The sequence below is a fragment of the Dasypus novemcinctus genome, chromosome 12, assembly GCF_030445035.2.
Source record: "Dasypus novemcinctus isolate mDasNov1 chromosome 12, mDasNov1.1.hap2, whole genome shotgun sequence".
Lineage (NCBI taxonomy): Eukaryota > Metazoa > Chordata > Mammalia > Cingulata > Dasypodidae > Dasypus > Dasypus novemcinctus.
Genome location: NC_080684.1, coordinates 25303674 through 25316772, shown reverse-complemented (window position 1 = coordinate 25316772; position 13099 = coordinate 25303674). Strand labels below are relative to the sequence as shown.

Below are 13099 nucleotides of genomic sequence, written 5' to 3'. Positions count from 1 at the left end.
TTTGGAACTCTGCTGAGATTCAGTGCCAAACTGGCATGTGGATGGACCAAAAACTTAAGTCTCTTGGACATGTACCTATCAAGTTCAGTACTAACTCAAATACAAGGTAGAAAAGCCATGTTTAGGGTAACCACAAATGAGTCCCACTCTATCATACTGTGGAGCATAAATTCCAAGGTCAGGCCCACTGGCAGGGTGCCAAACTCTTGAGCTGTCTGCCTTGACTCTAGTGTCTAGAGGTCTCTAGAGACCTCAGTAACACAACGTTTGAGGCAATATTTATTATGGAAGTCAGTGAGATCCTGCTGAGACTTGCATAAGTGTAACCTCTGGAATGAACTCCTGACTCTGAAATCTCAGCCATAGAAGCTCATTTGTGTTTACCATTTGCCCCTTATGGTAAAGATCTTTTTCCAGGTGTATTGCTAATTGGTGCTTGGTAAAAATCACTCAGTACCAGGGAGACTCATTACAGGGAGTCATGTCCCACACTGGTGGGGTGTGTGGGGAAGGTGGTGCATTTATATGCTCTGTTTGGCTTAGAGAGAGGGTCATATTTGAGCCACAAGGAGGCTCTCAGGAGGCAACTCTTAGGAAATATACAATACTAGGCTAAGTTTCTATTTCAAAAGTAAAGGTTCATAAGTACAATCGTCAATATCAAGGGCCTGGAAAAATAGTCCATTCTCCTTCACTAGGCAGTGTCCCGATACTGAGCAGATTCTTACTGTCCTATTAGAGAATGTAGCAGAGATCCCCAGGATGGGAATTCAATATTATTTCAGTTATTGCATGGATCTCCATCCACCATGACAATGTTCCATGAACAGATGAACACATTCATATGCCTTAAAGGTATGCCCCAGGGAATCCCCTCCCATGAATTCCCAATCACTGATACTCCACACCAGTGATCCTCCCCTGCAACAGTTGTATCCTTCTGTGACCCAAAACACCTCCAAAGATGAAGCCAAGAAAATAACCAAATAAAAATAATAAGGAAATGAAATAATGATAGTTTTAAAAATAAATAAAATACAATTTTTTAAAACTTAAAATAAGAAAAATATTTTGTAGACATTATAACTTTCATCACTGTAAGATCTATTGTCTTGGATGTACAGTGATGTTTTCTTCCACATATTTCCCCAGTGTCTTTTTTTTTTTTCATTTTATCTTCAAAGAGGCTTTAGGTTACAGAAAAGTCATATAGAGAACATGGGGATTCCCATATATGCAATGACCTCCCTCTTCTCCCCTCTTCCCTATTAATAACATTTTATAAACAGATGGTACACTTGTTTTGATTGATGTACAAATATTGAAGCATTTTTACTAACCATGGTAAATTTTTAAAATTTTGATTTACATTTTGGATAATACACTTTTATTAGTTTTGACAAAATTTAAAATGTCCTATCTCCATTATTGCAAGATATTGCAGAACAATTCCAGTCCCTTAAAAATTGCCTATGTTCCAGCTATTCTTTTCTCCCCGACCCAATCCTTCGGAACCTATGGTAATAACCAAGTTTCATTTTTTGAAGAATAAGATTCATAGTTGCAATAATACTGAGGACTTGACTTATTGGGTTGTTTTCTTTCATTAGGCACTGCCTATGTTCTCAAGGGATTTTTGCCCCTCTATTTGAGAACACAACAGGATGCCCCTGGATGGAAGTTTGATATTTTATTGTTTATTTTGTGGGTCTCCATCCACTGATTTAACACACATTGACAAGATGAACACTTACATATTCCATAGAAGCTTGCCCCAGGTGCAACCTGTCCTGTATGCCCTCCCCCCCATACAATACACTACATCAGTAATTCTCCCCTGTCGTATTTGCCAAAAGAACATTTCAACATTGTAGTTTTAATCTCTAGAGTTCATCTGTTCTTTTTCCTGACCCTGCCCGCAGTTCCATGGATAGTCAACGCAAACTCTCCATCCTACCCCAATCACAGACCAGCATTATCAAAGCCAGTAGCATGGCTGATACACAGGTTTTTGACCTCACTTTTTGAACAAACCTTTTTGCACCTCATTTCTCTCTGTTAAAGTACAAGTTTTCCTTTTTTAAATGTAGTATTAAATACAAAGTGTATTCTAGAAAAATAAATATCTTTCCATTCTCTGTACAAATGAAGGCTTTACATTAAAATTTTATACTATATTTTTGGTACTTTTTGTCTCTTAGAAATCACATAAATTTTCAATATAATTAATTAAACTATAACTATATTCAGTATATGTAGTCTATCCATATATGTCCCAGGAGCACATCTTAATGCTAAATATATGTAGCTGGAGTGTTACAGGCTGTAAAATCCCAGGACATGGAATCTGTTAAAAATGAAATTGCTTCCTGACTTTACCTCCTACTAGCATTATTTAACTGCTCTGAAATTCAATTTAACTCTTTCTAAAGATTAAATTAATACTTTTTATAAATTAAGAGATAGGAGAAATTATAGGTCTCTAGTGATTTCCTAACGGTGACTGCTTTAATCACTGTCATTGCAATGCCAACAGGAACACTGTTGATATTATTGCTTCATGATAAAGAGCTCATCTTGAGTATGAAGAACACTGTCCCAAGAAGGTTTTTCTTCCTTGGTTTTTTGCTAAAGTGAAAAATAAACAACATGAAAAAGTGCCAGGATCCAAATGGTTCTCAAAACCTGTAACTGGACTGGGCAATTTGCATATTTGATCAATTCAGAAATTTTATTAAGATGAATTCATTAACTTTGTTTTGTTTTATTAATAGATATGAAGTCATTTTTGTTCCCTGACAATGTCTTATATTCTCTTACTGAGAAATGTAATCATGATAAGGCTTCTGTCCACGAAAAGAAAGGAAATTAAAGAAAAGGATAGATCTTAAGGAATAATGATTATCATGGAAATTTGATTCCTCTTTATTAGTAAATCTCATTGTTTCTTTGAAGACAATACAATTTTCTTGATTGAGTCATTTAAAACTTGTTTTACTTGCTTGTTCCTTAGGGTGTAAATGAAGGGGTTCAGCACGGGAGCAATGGAAGTAGCTAACACTGAAGCGTACTTTTTAACAGCCACTGAAACCTTTGATGAAGGTTTGAAATAGATAAAGATACAGCTGCATAGGTGATAGAGACCCCAATCATGTGGGAGGAACAGGTAGAAAATACCTTTTTCCTTTGTTGGGCAGAAGGGAATTATAAATGATTTTGACGATGTATATGTAGGATAGAAGTACATATACGAGAGTCATGATATAGGTCAGCACAGCACAGATTACGACCATCTGCTCTATGAGCCATGTAGCTGAGCATGAAATCTTTAGGAGGGCATATACATCACAGGCAAAATGGTCAATGACATTAGTGTCACAGAATTCCAGATTTAGGCCCATGCAGAGTGGTGGGAGTAGAATCAACAATCCAGGTGTCCAGCAACAATGGGCCAGTTTTTGACAGACTTTTTTGTTCATGATGGTCACATAATATAGTGGTTTGCAGATGGCTACATAGTGGTCATAGAACATGGTGGCCAGGAAAAAAATTTCTGTAACAGTAAAAAGGTATGTAAAAAATTTGTGTATGACATAATTATCATATGTGATAATTGTGAACATGTTAATACATACACAAGTATCTGGGTATACAAGCAGATGTAAATGAGATTTCTAAGAAGGAGAAATTTTGAAGGAAAAAGTACATGGCAGTTTTAAAGTTGGAATTCAAGAAGATGAGGGAGATGATTGTCAGATTACCAGTTAAACTCAATATGTAGGTGAGAAATAGAAAGATGAGTAGGAGAACCTTCAGTTGTGGGTTATCATTCAGTCCCAGCAGGATAAATGTTGTTATTGTTTGGTTTCTCTTCACTGAATCCTGAATTCTATTCAATCTTCCTTTATAATTCAGAAAGAGAAGAGAGGTGTTAAACATCACTTTTCAACAATTAATGGCTCAATAATTCAGCCAACCATCCATATTCATGCAAGTTTTATATTTGGTTATAAGCAACTAAAAAGCATAGTTTCCACAGGTGTGTGCTTTGGAAATATCATAGTATATTTTATAACAAATCTGATTATTTGCCCATGTCACACTCCAGTATTTTAGGAATTCTTCCTTTACACCACTTTTTATTCCCAATTGATATTTTATTTTTCTGTACTTTATATGGGAATTATTTATCTTGGACTGCTAACTGCAATTGAAGCCAAATCTTAGTCTTCTTCAAAATTTTTATGGCTTTCATTGTACTTTGTTTAGTAATGAATTGCAAATATATGACAAATAATTTAGTCATCACTGTACAGGTTTTTCATATCCATTGCTTTTGATTATGGTTTTAGCATTATTACAATTTTAAAAATTGGTGTTTTATTCTTTAACAACTTTCTATTCACTTTTTCCTCTCTCTCTCCTCATGTAATTCTGTCTAAAGTTATGTTATTGCCAATGTTGTGGTGAACTCAGTGTTAGTTTTAATGAGAAATTTATTTGATAAAATGGTTAACATATGTTGAATGTGATATGCACCGGTTGTATGATATAATCACAATTGCTTTTATGTTTTCCATCTGTTAAATAACATTGAAACATGTTCCAACATTCCAGTATCAATGTCACTAAATGCAAAATAGAACAGATTTACAGTACTAATTAAATTACCCAAACTCTGCTTGTTCTCACTGTGTTCCTTATACAATTGCTAGTATAGAAATAATAATAAATATCCTTCATATACTATTGTTAAAAGATTAAGCTTGTTAATATACATAGAACCTAGAAAATTTTATCCTTGGTATGACTCATAGTTATAAGTTAGTGCTGTCATTAACTTGAATACATAATGATTTCACTTTTTATGCTTGTCCATTACAATGCCATGTATATTTGCCAAAGTTCATCAATTTTTAACTCAACATATTAAAAACATGTATGGAAGGTGTACTTTTCATCTCACACTGTGTCACAAAACTAATCTTAAGACCATACCCATTTTTCCTCACACTTTTTTATTTCTAATTACTGAGTGCTTATTTTATTTCTGGTCTCTATTACGTTCACTCTTTATTCTTTTTTAGTAAACATTTTTAACTCAATAAATACAGTCATAAATATTTTCTTGGCTCCCTAACTTCTCAATCTCCAAATATTGTTGCTTTTCAAAATTTCAGGAACATAGTCAATATACCTCAAACTAAAAATTTTCATACCTGAATCCTTTTCCTCTCAATGATTTTATAAAATAATCTAACTAATAAGTTTCTCTCATCATTGAACTAATGACTTTCAACAGATTTTCTATCTAAAATAATCTTTCCTCTGCCACACTTTCTTTTATTACTAATCTATGTTCCTGAAACCCTAGTTTTACTTGGGATGCAAATACTTGCTCACTGCTTTTTACAATTTGAGCCTCTGATATATGGGGTGAAAGAATTTCATAGGAAGCAATTCTTACTCCTCTCTTAGGGCAAAAGGAATAACATCCATCACTTATAGTTTCAGACATGTATATGATACCTAAGAAATACTTCCTGGCAAAAATTAAATAAAATTTCAACATAGAGCTGTATTATATGTTATTTAGGATGTATCTAAATGCTGATGGAATGGAGAATTTATTCAATTCGTTGTGTGCATTCTCTAATATTGTGACAACTTTTATTTTTGAAGAAAAATTTAAAGTGAAGTAAGATTTAATACAAAGAAGCCCAGTTCTGATTGTATCCACTACCTCCAATCCTGCCAAAAGCGATATTTGTCTTCTCCTCTTTGCTCGTTTGCCAAGAACAGTTTTATTTTAATTATTGCTGCTTTTACCTCCCCTCTGCATCCCTGAGTAGAAATTCAAATCAGAATTCAGGGACTATGAAATTCTAAATTTGTGTCAATGTCTTCTTGATAGATTTTTTTTCCTCAGTGAGCACAAACTAAATACTACACCAGCTATTCAAATAGTTAATAAATTGAATTACTCTTTCCCAAAAAGGAATTTTTCTTGGAATCTCCAATTACTTTATTTTGTGATATGTTTTACTATTGTCCTATTCTGCCAAGGCTGCTGTGGTAAATATCACATATGATTTGGATTACCAATAGAAATTTATTGCCTCATGGTTTTGGGTTCTAGTTTCTGAAATCAAGTTTAAACAGGCCTCGATATGTCCGGGAGTCTGCAGCATTCAGATGCTGCTTTGCTGAAATCTTTGGGGTTCCTTGGCTGCCTTTAAATGAGCTCCTACTTATTTTTTTTTAAAGATTTATTTATTTATTTCTCTCCCCTCCCCATCCCCACCCCAGTTGTCTGTGGCACCGGGAATCTGTGTTTCTTTTTCTGTTGTGTCATCTTGTTGTATCAGCTCTCCCTGTGGGTGGCGCCATTCCTGGGCAGGCTGCACTTTCTTTTGCACTGGGTGGCTCTCCTTATGGGGCACACTCCTTGCGTGTGGGGCTGCCCTACACCGGGGACTCTCCTGCGTGGCAGGGCACTCCTTGTGCACACCAGCACTGTGCTTGGGTCAGCTCCACACAGGTCAAGGAGGTCCAGGGTTTGAACCGTGGACCTCCCATGTGGTAGACAGACGCCCTAACCACTGGGCAAGTCCACTTGCCGAGCTCCTACTTATTGCATACAATTATATCAATGAATATAGAGTATTTTAGAGTAATGCACAATGAAAACTGGCATTTCCTTTCTAGCCATAATAACACTCACATCTCAGTTTTATACAGTCAGGAACAGTCCATTTACCAGGTGCAAATATCACTTATTCTTTCAAAGGAGAATATAATCCAAACACTGGAATCACTCTTACTTACACTCTGTCAGTTAATCATAGCTTCTTCTATAAGTTATTTAACTAGACCAGTCCTGACATTTATAAATTTGAAAATGAATGTCATGCTGAAAGCCTGCATGAAAACTTCTGGTCCTCCTGTTTGAATCCATGTGAATAGTTGCAGCATCCTTGGGTGAGTTGTATTTTCTATCTTCCAATTACATCAAGTGATTTAAAAGGAACTCCTAGGTTTGAAAGACTTGGATTTCTGAACTCTCTTTGCTCAAAGAGAGGGTTTTACAGTTTGAAGTGCGGTATCTCTTTTATTAGTCAAATCTGTAACCAAGTTAATAAACAACAGGATCCTTGGTGACCCAGTTTCAAAAATTACTGGAGGATCATTTGTGTAATGAACTTTGGGAATAAAAAAAATCAAACCTAATCCTCTAACAGTAGGGACATGGTCTATAGAGGTGGGCAATAGAAACAAAAACATTTAATAGAGACAGATTGGAAAACAATAAGAATTTAATTTTAAAAATCCAAGACCACTTACTTGTATAATTTCTAACATGTAATGTAATTAAAGGTCACATTTGGAGAAGATACAGCTCACTCAGATGAGTGCCTGCATCCCATACATTTGGTTTGGCGTTCAGTTCCCAGTGCTTCCTAAAAAAAAAAAAACAAACAAACAACAAGAAAAACAAAGGAAAATGAACAAAGTGAAGCCGATGAGCATTGGCTTTCCATATATGAGGTCCTGCATTCAATCCTTGGGCCCAACACCTAAAAAAAAAAAAAAAAAAAAAAAAAAAAGAGATCATACTTCTTCTCTGTTCTCTCCTTTATTAATTTTTGATAGAATGAATAAATCATATGTTGATAGGAGAATTGATCAAATGAACAAATGCAAAAGTACTCATGGCCAAACAATAACGAAAATAATTTTTATAAGTTGCAATATATGCCACTATTTCATATGCACTAGCATATGCTTCCATACTTTCTCCTTGCAAATATACCTTATATGTAACATGTAATATAAATGCATGAATGTTAAACTAAAAAAAATGTTGTATATTGAGAGATATAGATTATTAGATATTATTTCAGTCTTAGATATGTGTGAATCTATTTTTTTCTCAATAACTATTTATATAGCTTATTTGAATTCCATTTGAGCTCAGTCTACTGTATTAAAGTAACATCAGCACTTAAACCTAAGTTTATTATAAATTTATGCTCGTTCCAATGTGTTACCATTTTAAAATATAATTCTATGGTTATCAAACAATTTTTTATTTCCAACAAATCTTTTTAGTTCCTTTTTCATTTTTCATAATTATAAAACAATTCAAGAATAACCATTGTACAAACTTTTTTTTTCATATTGTCAGACTAATTGCTCAGCAGATATGCTGTTTGGAGAATTTGCAGACCCCCTTAAGTGAATCCCAGTTCAGATGTTAGGATCTTTGGAGCAAAGCCCTGAATCCTCTGAAGATATCTACTCTCCTTTTGAGAAATAGATTTGGCTTGCTACTGGTATTAGTATACAGGGACTGAACACTTAAGAGCCACTAATATCCTTAGAACTGAGCTTGCCATCATGAACACTGCAATGTCTAACTTGACACATCGTAATGTTGAGCGTAAATGGCACACCTCCATTATCAAATGGAAGTGACATATAACAGAAAGGGTTTAAGCAGCTGAAGTCACAAGTATGTTACATGAAGAACTGTCCCAAATGCCAATGACCCCGACTCCTGCCACATTATCTTCTCTCATCCAGCTCATAGAAATAGCCTCCTGCATAGTTCTCTATGATCAGCTGACTGAGGAAGAGAAAATTGGGCATGATTTACAGGCTGTTTTGCACAGTTTGCAGGCACAACTTGAAATCTCTACAGTCCTTTCTTGCATGTCCCTGAAGGACAGCTGTGAAAAAGCATCCTGCCAGGTGGCAGAACTTCAAGGAGAGACCCTGGTTATTCATTTTGTTTTGAAGGAGAAATGACCAGACATGTGACTGAATGTAATACATGGGTTGTAGCCAACTGTTTTGCAGGATGGTCAGGGAGGTGGAAGGAACATGATTTGAAAGTTGTTGACAAGGAGGTCTGGGAGAGATGTATGTGGATAGACCTGACCTTGCTTAATGGGAAAAAAAGAAAAGATATTTGTGTTCCATGTGAATGGTCACCAGAGAGTGACCTCAGCAGGTGAGGATTTTTATTATCAAGTGAATAGGATGTCCCATTCTGTGGAGATCAGTGAGATTCTTTTTACAGCGCACCTGCCATTGTCCAAAGAGCTCATGGAAAAAGTATTTGAGGTGGCAAGAATGGAGGTTATGCATGGGTTCAGCAACTTGTTCATTTACCCACCAAGGCAGACCTAACTGGAACCATTATTGCACTGCTCTACAGTGTGTTGTGGGAATACAGGCTTAGGCACAATAGAAACTTTCAGAAAATGACTTTTTTTTTTTTAACTTACATAACAGAATATGTTCAAAAGAGCACGTGAAGAGATCATATTTTCTTTGGTCACCTGGGGAGACCAACTGCTTGGGTCAGGTCAGTGTATGGCAAGCAAAGATGCTCTACTGTTTGAGTTTTGATTATTTATATACCCCAGTGGAGAGGACCTTGCCACTGAGAGTTCTCTCCCTGATAAGTATCTGGAGCTAGTTGTTCCCAGGACCCTTTCAAAGAATGGTCAGTCCTTTTCATTAGACCTAAAATCCCAAAGACTGAAATGGAACAGATGGAAATATCTGTATGCAATAGAAAAGGAAGCAGGTGCTAGGATAGGCCAGGAAATGACCACTGACCATGTATCTGTGATTTTCCCAGAAGGGAGAATCTGTTTCCCTGCCTTTTAAATGTTCTTAAAGTCTGCCAGCATTCCTTAGCTTGTGGCTGCTTTACCCTGATCTTGGCTTATAGCATAACATCTGCTTCTCTTACTCTCCTACTCCATCTATTCCTTATAAGAACCTTTCTGATATCCTTGGCCTAAGATTCTTGACTTGAGTACATTTGTAAAGTTCCTTTGGCACTTTAAGATTGCATTTCACAAATTATGAAGATTAGGACTTAGGCATCTTTGTGTTGGCTTTAGCCTGCCTAACATAGTCATGCATAAGGAGCCCAGAGTATTTTGACACACTAAATTGTCATTAAGACAAAAAAAAATTTTAATTAAAAAGTTATGGAGATATGAAAGACTTCTAACTTTCTGTCAATAGGACTTTAAAAGTCTCACTGTTCAAGTAAGACAATTGGATAACCAATAAGGTATCCAATAAATGCTTGGTTGAAATATGTCAAATATGTGTGTAGTATGCATGAATTTATAAAGTTAATTTTGGAAGCACTGTTAACTATTGGACTGATTTAGAGAACTGACATATGTTGATTTTTATTGTACTTTTATTTCAAACATTAGAATTTCATTCTTTTATGGTTTTACATATTTTAGCACGAGTTAAGTGGAATAATTGATAAGGGACATAATCTTGCAAAATTTGCAAATAACAATGAGTTTTTGAACAATGAAATTCTTGTTTATTCTTTTAAATGCAAGGAAGTATTTCATAAGATAAATATATGATGTGTTTATTTTCCTATTGATTAGTGTTTTAACGTAATGTCTTTGTTTGGGTATTACAACAATTCCTAAAATAAGCTCTTCATGCTTTTGAAAAACATACATGTTTGAAAAGTGTTATTAACAGAGGAACGTGGAAAAGGGGCAGGATGTTAGGCATATGGGAATTACCTATATTTTCTATGTGACTTTTCTGTAACCTAAAGCTTCTTTGAAGATAAAATGAAAAAAATAAGACACTGAAGGAATATATGGAAGAATATATCACTGTACATACAAGAAAACAGATTTTAAAATTATGAAAGACACAATACCTAAAAAGTTTTGATATTATTAAAATTTTAATTTTTTTCTGTTTTATTTATTTTTATGACTACTATTATTATATCATTTTCCTGTTAATTTTATTTGGTTATTTGTCGGCTTCATTTTCAGAGAAATTTTAGATCACAGAAGGGTCACAACTGTGACAGGGGAGGATAACTGGTTGGGATGACAGTGATGGGTGTTGGTATGAGGAGGATACACCTGGGCATTCCTCTAAGAGATATGAATATGTTCAAGTGTTCATGGGGCATAGTCTTGGTGCACGGAGACTCACCATAACCGAAATAATTTTGAATTCCCACCTTTTGGAGTTCTGCTACATTCTCTAAGATAATGGCAAGAATTCCCCAAGTACAAGGACAGTTCCTAGTGAAGGAAGCCAGACCATTATGCCAGGGCCTTGACATTGATGAATGTACTTATGGACCTTTTCTTGTGAAATTTAAACTTAGGCTAGTATTATATATTGACTAAGGGTTACCTCCTGAAAGCTTCCTTGTTGCTCAAATGCGACCTATCTCTCAGCCAAATTCAGCAAATAAGCTCAATACCTTACCCCTGATGTGGGACATGATTCCTGGGTATAAGCATCTTTGGCATCAAGGGATTATTACCAAGTACAATCTAGGAATGCATCAGAAAAAAAGATCTTGACCAGAAAGGGGAAATGGTAAATACAAATAAATTTTTATGGCCAAGAGTTTTCCAAGTGATTCAGGAGATCTTTCCAGAGATTACATTTATGCATGTTTCAGCTGGATATCATTGACTGCCACAGTAAACACTGCTTCAAGCAAGAGTGCTCCTGAGATCTCCAGCAACACCTGGTCAGTATAAGCAGGGCAGACAAGCTCAGCAATTTGATATACCATCAGTAGGCCTTCCTTTGCAATTTATGTCCCCCAGTGTAACATATTTAGACTCATTTATAGTTTCCCTGCACATGGCTCTTCTTCCTCTTTGTTTTGAAGCTATAATTAGCACTATACTTGTAAATATATGTAATAAAGATGTGTCCTTTTCATGTGCCTCTTGAACTCTGAATCTCAGCAGAATTGCAACACCTACTCTCCAGTTCTGTGGACTCACCCAGAACAAGTAACCTGGAGATGATGAAGGACAATACCCATCCCAAGGAATAGAGAGTGTGTACAACTTCAAGCAAGACAGTTCCATCCATCTGCCCCAGTGGGCCTAAGCCCCCTCTCAATGAGAAACAGAGTGAGCAACATCATCCCCAAATCTGCAAGACTGGGGAATGAACAATGAACTAAAACAGACTTGCTATTATTCTATTATAGAGTTATTATTCTAGTAATAGAAGAACTCACATAATTTATATAATGGCAGTGACTACTAAAGGTTCTGAGGGGAGAGAGAGGAAAGTAATACGGGGGAATTTTCAGGACATTGGAATCATCTTGCATGACATTGCAATGATGGATACAGGTCACTATATATTTTGTCAAAACCTACAAAATTGTGCAGGACAGAGTGCAAACTGTGATGTAAACTATGTCCACGGGTAGACGCAATGCTTCAATATGTGTTCATCAATTGTAACAAATGTACCACTCTAATGAAACATGTTAATGGGAATGTGTGGAAATTCCCTATATTTTTATATTAAATTTATGTAATCTAAAGCTTCTTTAAAAATTAAAAAAAGTAATACTGTTTGCAATATGTGAAACCAATATAAGGCTATCTTCTTTCTTCAAATATTCTTTCAGAATATTTGGTATAATTGACATTAATGGCTTGGTGTGTATGTTAGCATCAGCGCCCCTGCCAATAAAAATGTTTGTACTTCATCGTGGTTTCCCTTTTAGCAGTTTTTGTTTATTTTTACTGAGATAGTGTCATTAGTAATGATATATCCTTAAGTCAAGTATTCTCTTCACCTGGTAATAGATACCTGATGGTTCTCTCATATAGTAAAATGAAATGTGGGGACCCAGACTCCCCCTAAATCCTCAGCACACAGCTGCCTTCATGACCTAGACATAAGTTAAAGGTTAGCAGTCCTCCCCAGAGGGGAGAGAATATATAGATGGTATCATAAATTATAGGCTTCCCTAAGCAGTAAATGTCCTTGGTAAACGTCCTTCCTATGAGCACACCCCATGTGTTTGTTTCATATGGCCCTAGAAGAAACTGTTCTCGTACACTATGGAATATACTCATTCCAAAATCCCTTATATATCACCCCTCATTTTCTCATCTCTTTGCAGAGTGTTATCTTCATTTTCTAAACCACTGCCTTCAGGGATTCTCACCTGTCCATAAATATTGGTAAAGTTGAAAATTTGGCAAAAAATGATTACATTAGAGTTACGGAATTCCCTTTCTTTAGGAAGTAC

At 35.6% G+C, this 13099-nt stretch overlaps 1 pseudogene; it reads right to left on the bottom strand.

Moving 5' to 3' along the window:
* Nucleotides 1-2938: 2938 nt before the first annotated feature.
* Nucleotides 2939-13099, bottom strand: part of LOC101410674 (olfactory receptor 6C2-like) — a 43399-nt pseudogene continuing 33238 nt past the window's right edge.